The sequence below is a fragment of the Triticum urartu genome, chromosome 4 (genome assembly GCF_003073215.2).
Source record: "Triticum urartu cultivar G1812 chromosome 4, Tu2.1, whole genome shotgun sequence".
Classification (NCBI taxonomy): Eukaryota; Viridiplantae; Streptophyta; class Magnoliopsida; order Poales; family Poaceae; genus Triticum; species Triticum urartu.
In genome coordinates this window covers 49405631-49418493 of record NC_053025.1, presented here as the reverse complement: position 1 = coordinate 49418493, position 12863 = coordinate 49405631, and positions in this window count along the sequence as shown.

The window sequence follows — 12863 nt, the reverse complement described above, 5'->3', positions numbered from 1 at the left end:
ACAAAATTAAGCACCCTAAAATTCTTTGACAACTAAACTGCTGGCTATATGATGTTGGTCATATATATTGTACGTATATAATGTGAAGAAACGAGTGGTAGTACTATACCAACTAAAAGATGAAATGTAAGAAATACTAGTATGTACGTACTGAAGAGTTAAAGTAACGAGAAGAAACATAACATAGTTCTGCTGGGGGCTCAGCACAACACACCCCTCAAATTAAATTAAGCACACCTGAAATTAAACTTTGCAACTATTCCGGTAGACACTGCATTAGAACCACCATGAGCAATGACACTGCCACCTTACTCGGAGTCCTCGTCCACGTCCTCGACTTCGTCCTTGTCCCTCTTCCTCTTGGTCGATACTTCTTTGCTTGAACCGCACACTTGGCTGTTGCTCTTCATCCAACCCTTGTAGATATTGAAGCAAAGGTAGCCACCCATTGCAGCGTAGTGAATGTGGTCTATATCTAGTACATTCCGCTGCCATGCATGACGATGAAACGTGTATGGAGGTTTCTCCAGTTTACCGTACGAAGGATGAACCATGGCTCCTGTCAGGGTCAACATTGAAGGCTGACGAGAGGACACCAGCCGATTCTTCTGGAGGTCGAAGGTGTTGCCTACAACGAGGCCTATCCGACGCAGGACTTCTTTGTCGTTACCAAAGTCTACAGTAACGAATTTGACTAGGTTGCTCTCGAAGAAGTCCTTAAAATCCTGGCACTCAACGTTGGCATGGCATATGTGGTAGACCAAGCATAAGTCATGCACGCAAACCTGGATCACGGCGGGCTTCTTCCTCTCTTTGTCCTTTAGATCCTTCTCTGGTCCCAGGACTGTGGTGTACTCAACATCTAGCCCAGCGACCCACTCATCATCTGAGTCTTCGAACATACGTCTGAAGCGAGAAAGGCATCCTTTCACCGTCGCAGAAGAACGGGTGTAGATGACATCGAACTCATCACCGATGATGGTTCTAACCTTGTACTCACCGCCGATCGTGGAGATTTGGGATGCCATGGATTTGGGAGGAGGGTTAGGATTAGTGGAACTGCCGTAATGTGAATGGACAGGACGACTAGGAGCGAACCGCCATAGTATTGAAGGACGTGCGGGGACGAGTAGGAGCGGCATTAATTAATTGAATCGTCTCGCCTCCCTCCGCATGCAGCCGCATGCAAGCCTCACGCGCACATCCCTAGTGCATGCTACAGCTGGGTATTTATTTCTCCCAATCAGCGTACGCAACGAGCAGCGGAATCAGTGTAATATGTGGTGATTTAATTACAGCGGGACTAATAAAAATGGGACTAATATGTGGTGATTTAATTATCTTCTCCTCTTAAACCACCACCGCTCCTCTCCTGTTCCGATCTAAATGCAGCGCCGCTCCTCTCCTCTTCCATTTCAAAACCACTGCCCCTCCTCTCCTGTTCCAGTCCAAAACCAGCGTCGCTCCTCTCCCGTTCTAATCCAAAACCATCGCTGCTCCTCTCCTCTTCCATTCAAAAACCACCACCGGCGAGTGAAGGTGCTGTGCAGAACTAGATCAATGGAGGAGTACAACCGATACGTGAGGATCGCAGACGGCGACTCTGTGAAGCTAGCTAGGATGTTGGAGATACAGTCTTGGTTTGACAACAAGGACCAACTAGCGGCAAAGGCGACATCCATGGCCAAATATCTGCAACAGAGTGAAAAGGCGGCGATACTCCCGGAGGGAGTCGCGCCGGAGTACATAGAGATGCTCCTCTGGGCCATGGAGCAAACAGATTCACCGAATCCGATCGTGAGGGAGCGGTGGTGGGAGTATCGATCCCAGATGGAGCATCCACCAGAGATTGAAGGATCGAGCATCTACAGGGTGCCGTTTGTGAGGGTGTCCTGCCAGAGCGAGCCGGTGGAGTCTTCGTCGACCGAACCCAACTGCAAGAGGAGAAAAGCAGTTGGCCCGACGACGCTTCCCCGCCATCGTCTCCCTCGCCGTTCACATCGTCTCACGGGGCGGCTGTCTGCCGCCGAGGAATAGGAGGGGGCTGCCCCCCCCCCAGCCCAATAGTCGGGCAGGTTGTGAATTGTCAGAAGGAGCTTAGGGTTGTTAGTATTTGCAGGTTGTGAATTGTGTTTTGTGTTGTGTATTTTGAGAGTACTTTCAGATATGAATGTCTTTTGAATTTCAGATTTGCAGTATTGAGCATATGAAGTATTTTATGAATTCTAGAGATCTATTTTTAGCACTTAAAAATGTAGTTTCATAGGAGTATAAAAGTGCAGACAATGTGATTCTTAGAGAAGAAACTGCAAGTTTCAGTTTCAGATAAGAAACTGCAAGTTCAGTTTCAGATAAGAAACTGCAACTTTCAAAGGCAGAGCATTTATATTAACACGGCCTTTTCAAACAGGGTTAACGTCATGTTGGAAGTTTTATTCATGGTCGAAAATGGAACTACCAGCCAGTTAATATCATGCTGATCAACATTCATGCATAGCACATCTTCATATGATGCACAGTCAAAATGCCCACACAATGTCGAGTGTGCGAAACACAGAGAAAACGAGGGACGAAGTTTTGCCAAGTGTTGGACGTGGTTTTGGGCTGCCCCGTCTAGGCTTTCATTTTTAACATGCGCAGCCCACGACCTCGGATGGGAGGTCCATAGGCCAGTCGTACCGGCCTATGGACCTCCCATCCGAGGTTTTATTTTTGGCAGCCCAATTTATGTATTTTTTTTGAATAAAACGCAGAGGTCTGTTCTATTTTTCTATATAATAATAGGAACGCCAGGTCCAACTTATGTTTCCCTTCTAACTATATTATATATATTTAAATTATTTTATATGTTATTATATATTATTTTTATTGTCATCATATATTTAACAGATACTTACATATGTAAGAAAACAATATCCCACATCTTATTAACTTATAAAAATAATTTCTTAACAAATAAAATCCTGGATTGTTTTGGCACGAAAATCCTAGTGATTGTGTACAAAAGCTTGGTAAGATTTAAGGACGAATGTAATAATATCACTTATTATTTAAATATATTTATAACAAAATGCTCTGCCCCTTTTTATTTTTTGATAACATTGTTGGCCCAACCCAACATTATAATTAGAATCAGCCCAGCAAAATCGTGTATTTCGAGAAAGTGCAAATGGCCTGTAATTTTTTAGGAAATAAAATAAATGAGCCGCATGGACGCTACATTATTTGTTCACCCAGCCCAGCTAATGGTTGTAATTCAAAAAAAGATCAAATTGACTGTAAATTCTACCACGCAAAAAGAAGACTGTAAATTCTGAAAAAATGGGTTAAATACGTGCCACATTTTTGGAGGCTGAAATGTGGGCCAATAGGTCGAAGCCAACGCAAGTCGTTGTCAATTTAGTCAACAAATGATTCTGACATGTTAGCCATTGGATTTACATCCACCGACCGGCATCCATTTTCAATCTCTCGTCTTCTTCCTCCAGCGCCGCCAGGACCACCTCCCGCCACCTGCTGCTAGCAGCTTTGCTTAGCACGCTTCGCTATGAAGCGCTACTCCACCATTGGCCAGGCCATCCCTCCACCCCTCCACACCTCATGTTCTTCTCCACCGACTACCGAACCACACCGCACTAGAACCAGTTAACCCTCGTACACCTCTCCGTCTGTGACTCTACTCCCGCGTCTTCCCATCTCCAGCTCGTTGCTGTCCGGGGCCTCGCCGTCGTCCACCACCTTGGATGCGCTCGGCGCGGCGTGGTCAACAAACGACACCATCAGAAGTAGACTGTGCGTGGAGAGGCTGACAGCTGGGTCCACGGTCGCACACAAGGAAATGCCTCCTTATTACGCGCAAAATAATGATTCCTCCACCTGACATCTGGGACCCAGCGGAAGGGCCTCTGTATTCCGCAAAAAATAGCATGCCCCCCGCTGACATGTCGGACCCACCAGCTATCTTCGCACGCAAGGAAGTGCCTCCTTATTACGCACAAAAAATGAATATTCGCCCTGCCAGCTGGAACCCAGCATAGTGGGAGGCTGACTTGTGGGCCTACCAAGTTGACGGGGACGGAGGGCTTTGTCAACTTAGTCAATAGGAACGATTCTAGCTCATGTTACCATACGATGTTCATCCAACGGCCGTAGTGCTTCTTCAACCTCTGGTCTTCTTGCTCCAGCCGCCCAAACCAGCGCCGGTCATGCCGCGTGCTCCTGCCTCCTGTGGCCGGCTGTGATGCCGCGGAGGCCTCACCACCCCCTACTACTCCCACCGCTGGCCAGGCCATCCCTCTACTCACCCACACCCCCTGTTATTCTATGGCGACAGCAGCCTCACACCGCAGTCGAACCAGTGAACCCTCGTACTCCTCTTCGGGTGGGCATCCACTGCTGCGTCTTCCCCGGCTTCGAGTCGTCCCCTTCCTAGTCCTCGCCGTTGTCCACCGCCATGGTGCTCTCGGCGTGGCGTGGTCAACGTGGTCAAGGAACGACTTCCATCGGACATGGACTGTACGTGGAGAGGCTGGCAGCTGGGTCCACGGCCGCAGCAAGGAAGTGCCTCCTTATTACGCGCAAAATAATGATTCCTCCACCTGATAGCGGGGACCCACCGGACGGGCCACCATATTTCGCGAAAAAAATGTTTCCCCCTGACTGCTGGGACCCACCAGCTACATCTTCGCACGCAAGGAAGTGCGTCCGGGCAAAAAAATGATTCGCCCCCCTGACTGCTGGAACCTACCAGCTACATCTTCGCACGCAAGGAAGTGCGTCCAAGCAAAAAAATGATTCGCCCCCCTGACTGCTGGGACCCACCAGCTACATCTTCGCACGCAAGGAAGTGCCTGACAGTCGGGACCCACCTGGTCTAAGCGTACGTAGCGTTGTCATTCTGGTCGCGAACGTGTACGTACATATATACTGGTGGATGTAGAGGCGCGCACGTGTCGTAGTAGAGGCGTGTACGTGTCGTAGTAGAGGCGTGCACGTAGCATGTACACGTACGTACAGCGGCCAGGGTGCAAGAAAGAAAATACGGCCACGTATGTGTACATACGGGCGGGGTCTTGAACGCCTACTCGCGCATACGTATGACCAGGGCTCGTGTACATGGTTGGGTCGGAACGGAGAAACAGCGTCGTCGTCGTGTTCATGGGGAGGCAACGGAATGCATCGTGTTCATTGGGAGGCAACGAAATGCGTCGTGTTCATGGGGAGGCAACGGAATGCGTCGTGTTCATCGGGAGGCAACAGAACGCGTGGGAGCCAACCGGCTGGGTCGGAACGGAATGCGTGGTCGTGTTCATCGGGAGGGCTTGGACGGAACAGGCGATGGAAATGAGGCCTGGCGTACCGCAAAACGGAGGAAACGGACCTCCTATGTTCGGAACGGGGTCCTGTTGATCGGGAGGGGTGTGGCGTATCGCAAAACGGAGGAAAAGAACCTCCTACGGTCGAAACGGGGGTCCTGCTGATCGGGAGGGGTGTGGCGTACCGCAAAACGGACGAAACGGACCTCCTACGGTCGAAACGGGATTCCTGTTCATCGGGAGGGGTGTGGCGTACCGCAAAACGGGACTCCACGGGATACTGTTCATCTCCACCGTCGACCTCCTCCAGCCTCCACGGGCTACCGTCGACCTCCTCCTGCCTCCACGGGCACCCCTCTACCGTCTACTGTTCATCCAGCCCTCCACACCACGGGGTCCTGTTCAACCACCCCTCCACGGGCACCCCTCCACCGTCTACTGTTCATCCAGCCCTCCACACCACGGGGTCATGTAGCCTGCAGTGCAATCGCTCGGGTTCAGTTAGAGCCAACGCCTCGCACACACGCGCGTACGTGTACGAGAGAAACGCGCATCGCTCGGTCCCCGACCTCCCACCGTAATCGGGAACTCCCTGAAATTTTCCTCCCCCTCACTTCTACCATAGTTTTTTCCGTCATAGACGGCCCAAAGAATGTCATGCAGCTGCGTCTCCGGCCCGCCCAGGATGAAAAGCCCATTTTCTGTCATGATTTTTTGTCATAGAAGTAGGAGCCCACCACATCTATGATGATACCGGGTTTTGTCACAATTATCGTCATAGAAGTGTCATATGTATGACAAAATTTCGTTCGACCCAAAATGTCACGGATGTGTCTTTTTTTGTAGTGTTTGCTTAGTTCGGCGGTAGCATTATAAGATGATCTCCCACTAAATTTCAAGGTACAAGTGTTCTCCCTGAATATGCACCGTTGCTACAGTTCGTCGTGCCAAGACACCACGTGATGATTGGGTGTGATAAGCTCTACGTTCACATACAACGGGTGCAAGCCAGTTTTGCACATGCAGAATACTCGGGTTAAACTTGACGAGCCAAGCATATGCAGATATGGCCTCGGAACACTGAGACCGAAAGGTCGAGCATGAATCATATAGTAGATATGATCAACATAGTGATGTTCACCATTGAAAACTACTCCATCTCATGTGATGATCGGACATGGTTTAGTTGATATGGATCACGTGATCACTTAGATGATTATAGGGATGTCTATCTAAGTGGGAGTTCTTAAGTAATTTGATTAATTGAACTTTAATTTATCATGAACTTAGTACCTGATAATATTTTGCATGTCTATGTTATTGTAGATAGATGGCCCATGCTGTTGTTCCGTTGAATTTTAATGTGTTCCTAGAGAAAGCTAAGTTGAAAGATGACAGTAGCAATTACACGGACTGGGTCCGTAACTCGAGGATTATCCTCATTGCTGCACAGAAGAATTACGTCCTGGAAGCACCGCTAGGTGACAAACCTGCTGCAGGAGCAACGCCAGATGTTGTGAACACCTGGCAGAGCAAAGCTGATGACTACTCGATAGTTCAGTGTGCCATGCTTTACGGCTTAGAACCGGGTCTTCAACAACGTTTTGAACGTCATGGAGCATATGAGATGTTCCAGGAGTTGAAGTTAATATTTCAAGCAAATGCCCGGATTGAGAGATATGAAGTCTCCAATAAGTTCTACAGCTGCAAAATGGAGAATAGTTCTGTAAGTGAACATATACTCAGAATGTCTGCGTACCACAACCACTTGACTCAGCTAGGAGTTAATCTTCCTGATGATAGTGTCATTGACAGAGTTCTTCAATCACTGCCACCAAGCTACAAGAGCTTCGTGATGAACTATAGTATGCAAGGGATGGATAAGACGATTCCCGAGCTCTTCGCAATGCTAAAGGCTGCGGAGGTAGAAATCAAGAAGGAGCATCAAGTGTTGATGGTCAAAAAGACCACCAGTTTCAAGAAAAAGGATAAAGGGAAGAAGGGGAACTTCAAGAAGAACGGCAAGCAAGTTGCTGCTCAAGTGAAGAAAACCAAGTCTGGACCTAAGCCTGAGACTGAGTGCTTCTACTACAAAGGGACTGGTCACTGGAAGCGGAACTGCCCCAAGTATTTGGCGGAGAAGAAGGATGGCAAAGTGAAAGGTATATTTGATATACATGTTATTGATGCGTACCTTACTAATGCTCGCAGTAGCGCCTGGGTATTTGATACTGGTTCCGTTGCTAATATTTGCAACTCGAAACAGGGGCTATGGATTAAGCGAAGATTGGCTAAGGACGAGGTGACGATGCGCGTGGGAAATGGTTCCAAAGTCGATGTGATCACCGTCGGCACGCTACCTCTACATCTACCTTCGGGATTAGTTTTAGACCTAAATAATTGTTATTTGGTGCCAGCGTTGAGCATGAACATTATATCTGGATCTTGTTTGATGCGAGACGGTTATTCATTTAAATCAGAGAATAATGGTTGTTCTATTTATATGAATAATATCTTTTATGGTCATGCACCCTTTATGAGTGGTCTGTTTTTACCAAATCTTGATAGTAGTGATACACATGTTTGTAGTATTGAAGCCAAAAGATATAAGTTTAATAATGATAGTGCAACTTATTTGTGGCACTGCCATTTAGGTCATATTGGTGTAAAGCACATGAAGAAACTCTATGATGATGGACTTTTGGAATCACTTGATGCTTGCGAACCATGACTCATGGGCAAGATGACTAAGACTCCGTTCTCCAGAACAATGGAGCGAGCAACAGACTTGTTGGAAATAATACATGCTGATGTATGCGGTCTGATGAGTGTTGATGCTCACGGTGGGTATCGTTGTTTTCTTACCTTCACAGATGATTTAAGCAGATATGGGTATATTTACTTGATGAAACATAAGTCTGAAACATTTGAAAAGTTCAAAGAATTTCAGAGTGAAGTGGAAAATCATCATAACAAGAAAATTAAGTTTCTGCGATATGATTGTGGAGGTGAATATTTGAGTTATGAGTTTGGTCTTCATTTGAAACACGGAATAGTTTGGCAATTCACGCCACCTGGAACACCACAACTTAATGGTGTGTCTGAATGTCGTAACCGCACTTTATTAGATATGGTGCGATCTATGATGCCTCTCACTGATTTACCACTATCGTTTTGGGGTTATGCTTTAGAGACGGTTGCATTCACGTTAAATAGGGCACCATCAAAATCCGTTGAGATGACACCTTATGAACTATGGTTTGGCAAGAAACCCAAGTTGTCATTTCTTAAAGTTTGGGGCTGGGATGCTTATGTGAAAAAACATCAACCTGATAAGCTTGAACCCAAATCGAAGAAATGTGTCTTCATAGGATACTCAAAGGAAATTGTTGGGTACACCTTCTATCACAGATCCGAAGGCAAGATATTTGTTGCTAAGAATGGATCCTTTCTAGAGAAGGAGTTTCTCTCAAAAGAAGTGAGTGGGAGGAAAGTAGAACTTGACGAGGTAATTGTACCTACTCCCTTATTGGAAAGTAGTTCATCACAGAAATTAGTTACGCCAGTAAGTAAGGAAGCTGATTATGATGATCATGAAACTTCTGATCAAGTTACTACCGAACCTCGTAGGTCAACCAGAGTAAGATCCGCACCAGAGTGGTATGGTAATCCTGTTCTGGAGGTCATGTTACTTGACCATGACGAACCTACGAACTATGAGGAAGCGATGATGAGCCCAAATTCCGCAAAATGGCTTGAGGCCATGAAATCTGAGATGGGATCCATGTATGAGAACAAAGTGTGGACTTTGGTTGACTTGCCCGTTGATCGGCAGGCCATAGGGAATAAATGGATATTCGAGAAGAAGACTGACACTGACGGTAATATTACCATCTACAAAGCTCGACTTGTTGCAAAAGGTTTTCGACAAGTTCAAGGAGTTGACTACGATGAGACCTTCTCACCCGTAGCGATGCTTAAGTCCGTCTGAATCATGTTAGCAATTGCCGCATTTTTTGATTATGAAATTTGGCAAATGGATGTCAAAACTGCATTACTTAATGGATATCTTAAAGAAGAGTTGTATATGATGCAACCAGAAGGTTTTGTCGATCCAAAAGGTACTAACAAAGTGTGCAAGCTCTAGCGATCCATTTATGGACTGGTGCATGCCTCTCGGAGTTGGAATATACGCTTTGATAGTGTGATCAAAGCATATGGTTTTATACAGACTTTTGGAGAAGCTTGTATTTACAATAAAGTGAGTGGGAGCTCTGTAGCATTTCTGATATTATATGTGGATGACATATTGCTGATTGGAAATGATACTGAATTTCTTAATAGCATAAAAGGATACTTGAATAAGAATTTTTCAATGAAAGACCTCAGTGAAGCTGCTTATATATTGGGCATCAAGATCTATAGAGATAGATCAATACGCTTAATTGGACTTTCAGAAAGCACATACCTTGATAAAGTTTTGAAGAAGTTCAAAATGGATCAAGCAAAGAAAGGGTTCTTGCCTGTGTTACAAGGTGTGAAGTTGAGTAGACTCAATGCCCGACCACTGCAGAAGATAGAGATAAAATGAAAATCATTCCCTATGCTTCAGCCATAGGTTCTATCATGTATGCAATGTTGTGTACTAGACCTGATGTGTGTCTTGCTATTAGTTTAGCAGGGAGGTGTCAAAGTAATCCAGGAGTGGATCACTGGACAGCGGTCAAGAACATCCTGAAATACCTGAAAAGGACTAAGGATATGTTTCTCGTTTATGGGGGTGACAAAGAGCTCATCGTAAACGGTTACGTCGATGCAAGCTTTGACACTGATCCGGATGACTCTAAGTCACAAACCCGATACGTATTTTTATTGAATGGTGGAGCTGTCAGTTGGTGCAGTTCCAAGCAGAGCGTCGTGGCGGGATCCACGTGTGAAGCGGAGCACATAGTTGCTTCGGAAGCAGGAAATGAAGGAGTCCGGATGAAGGAGTTCATATCCGATCTAGGTGTCATACCTAGTGCAACGGGTCCAATGAAAATCTTTTGTGACAATACTAGTGCAATTGCCTTGGCAAAGGAATCCAGATTTCACAAGAGAAATAAGCACATCAAGAGACGCTTCAATTCCATCCGAGATCAACTCAAGGAGGGAGACATAGAGATTTGCAAGATACATACGGATCTGAATGTTGCAGACCCATTGATTAAGCCTCTCTCACGAGCAAAACATGATCAGCACCAAGACTCCATGGGTGTTAGAATCATCACAATGTAATCTAGATTATTGACTCTAGTGCAAGTGGGAGACTAAAGGAAATATGCCCTAGAGGCAATAATAAAGTTGTTATTTATATTTCCTTATATCCTGATAAATGATTATTATTCATGCTAGAATTGTATTAACCAGAAACTTAGTACATGTGTGAATACATAGACAAACAGAGTGTCACTAGTATGCCTCTACTTGACTAGCTCGTTAATCAAAGATGGTTAAGTTTCCTAGCCATGGACAAAGAGTTGTCATTTGATAAACGGGATCACATCATTAGAGAATGATGTGGTTGACTTGATCCATCTGTTAGCTTAGCACGATGATCGTTTAGTTTACTACTATTGCTTTCTCCATAACTTATACATGTTCCTATGACTATGAGATTATGCAACTCCCGAATACCGGAGGAACACTTAGTGTGCTATCAAACGTCAAAACGTAACTAGGTGACTATAAAGATGCTCTACAGGTGTCTCCGGTGGTGTTTGTTGAGTTGGCATAGATCGAGATTAGGATTTGTCACTCCGTGTATCGGAGAGGTATCTCTGGGCCCTCTCAGTAATGCACATCACTATAAGCCTTGCAAGCAATGTGACTAATGAGTTAGTTACGGGATGTAGCATTACAGAACGAGTAAAGAGACTTGCCAGTAAAGAGATTGAACTAGGTATTGAGATACCGACGATCAAATCTCGGGCAAGTAACATACCGATGACAAAGGGAACAATGTATGTTGTTATGCGGTTTGACCGATAAAGATCTTCGTAGAATATGTAGGAACCAATATGAGCATCCAGGTTCTGCTATTGGTTATTGACCGGAGATGAGTCTCGGTCATGTCTACATAGTTCTCGAACCCGTAGGGTCCGCACGCTAACGTTCGGTGACGATCGGTATTATGAGTTTATGTGTTTTTATGTACCGAAGGTTGTTCGGAGTCCCGGATGAGATCACGGACATGACGAGGAGTCTCAGAATGGTCGAGACATAAAGATCAATATATTGGAAGCCTATGTTTGGACATCGGAATGGTCCCGGGTGAGTTCGGGCATATACCGGAGTACCGAGAGGTTACCAGAACCCCCCGGGAAGTATATGGGCCTTATTGGGCCATAGTGGGAGAGAGGAGAAGGGGGCCTAGGAGGGGGCGCGCCCCCCAAGCCCAATCCGAATTGGGTTGGGGGCGGCCCCCCTTTCCCTCCCCCTCTCTCCCCCTTCCTTCCTCTCCTAATCCAACTAGGGAAGGGGGGAATCCTACTCCCGGTGGGAGTATGACTCCCCTTGGGCGTGCCATAGAGGGGCCGGCCCTCCCCCTCCTCCACTCCTTTATATACGAGGGAGGGGGCACCCCATAGACACACAAGTTGATCTCTTAGCCGTGTGCGGTGCCCCCCCCCCTCCACAGATTTCCACCGCGGTCATATCGTTGTAGTGCTTAGGCGAAGCCCTGCGTCGGTAACTTCATCATCACCGTCATCACGCTGCCGTGCTCAGGAAGCTCTCCCCCGACACTCAGCTGGATCTAGAGTTCATGGGACATCACCAAACTGAACGTGTGCAGATCGCCGAGGTGCCGTACCTTCAGTGCTAGGATCGGTCGGATCGTGAAGACGTATATCATAATGCTTCCGCTTACGGTCTACAAGGGTACGTAGAGAACACTCTTCCCCTCTCGTTGCTATGCATCACCTAGATAGATCTTGCGTGTACGTAGGATTTTTTTTAATTATTGCGTTCCCCAACAGGACCCCCCCCCTTGGCGCGCCACACCTTGGCTGGCCTCCTCCTCCCCCTCCTTTACATACGTGGGAGGGGGCACCCCAAAGACACGCCAAAGTTTCTCTTAGCCGTGTGCGGTGGCCCCTCCACTGTTACACACCTCGGTCATATCGTCGTAGTGTTTAGGCAAAGCCCTGCGCCGGTAAACTTCATCATCACCGTCACCACGCCGTCGTGCTGACGGAACTCTCCCTCGGCCTCAACTGGATCAAGAGTTCGAGGGACGTCACCGAGCTGAACGTGTGCTGATCGCGGAGGTGCTGTACGTTTGGTACTTGGATTGGTTGGATAGTGAAGACGTTCGACTACATCAACCGCGTTACTAAACGCTTCCGCTTTCGGTCTACGAGGGTACGTGGACACACTCTCCCTTCTCGTTGCTATGCTTCTCCTAGATAGATCTTGCGTGATCCTAGGAATTTTTTTGAAATACTGCGTTCCCCAACAATTAGATGGTTGCGTAGTTGTCCTGATGCTCTCGGAACGTAGTTAGTA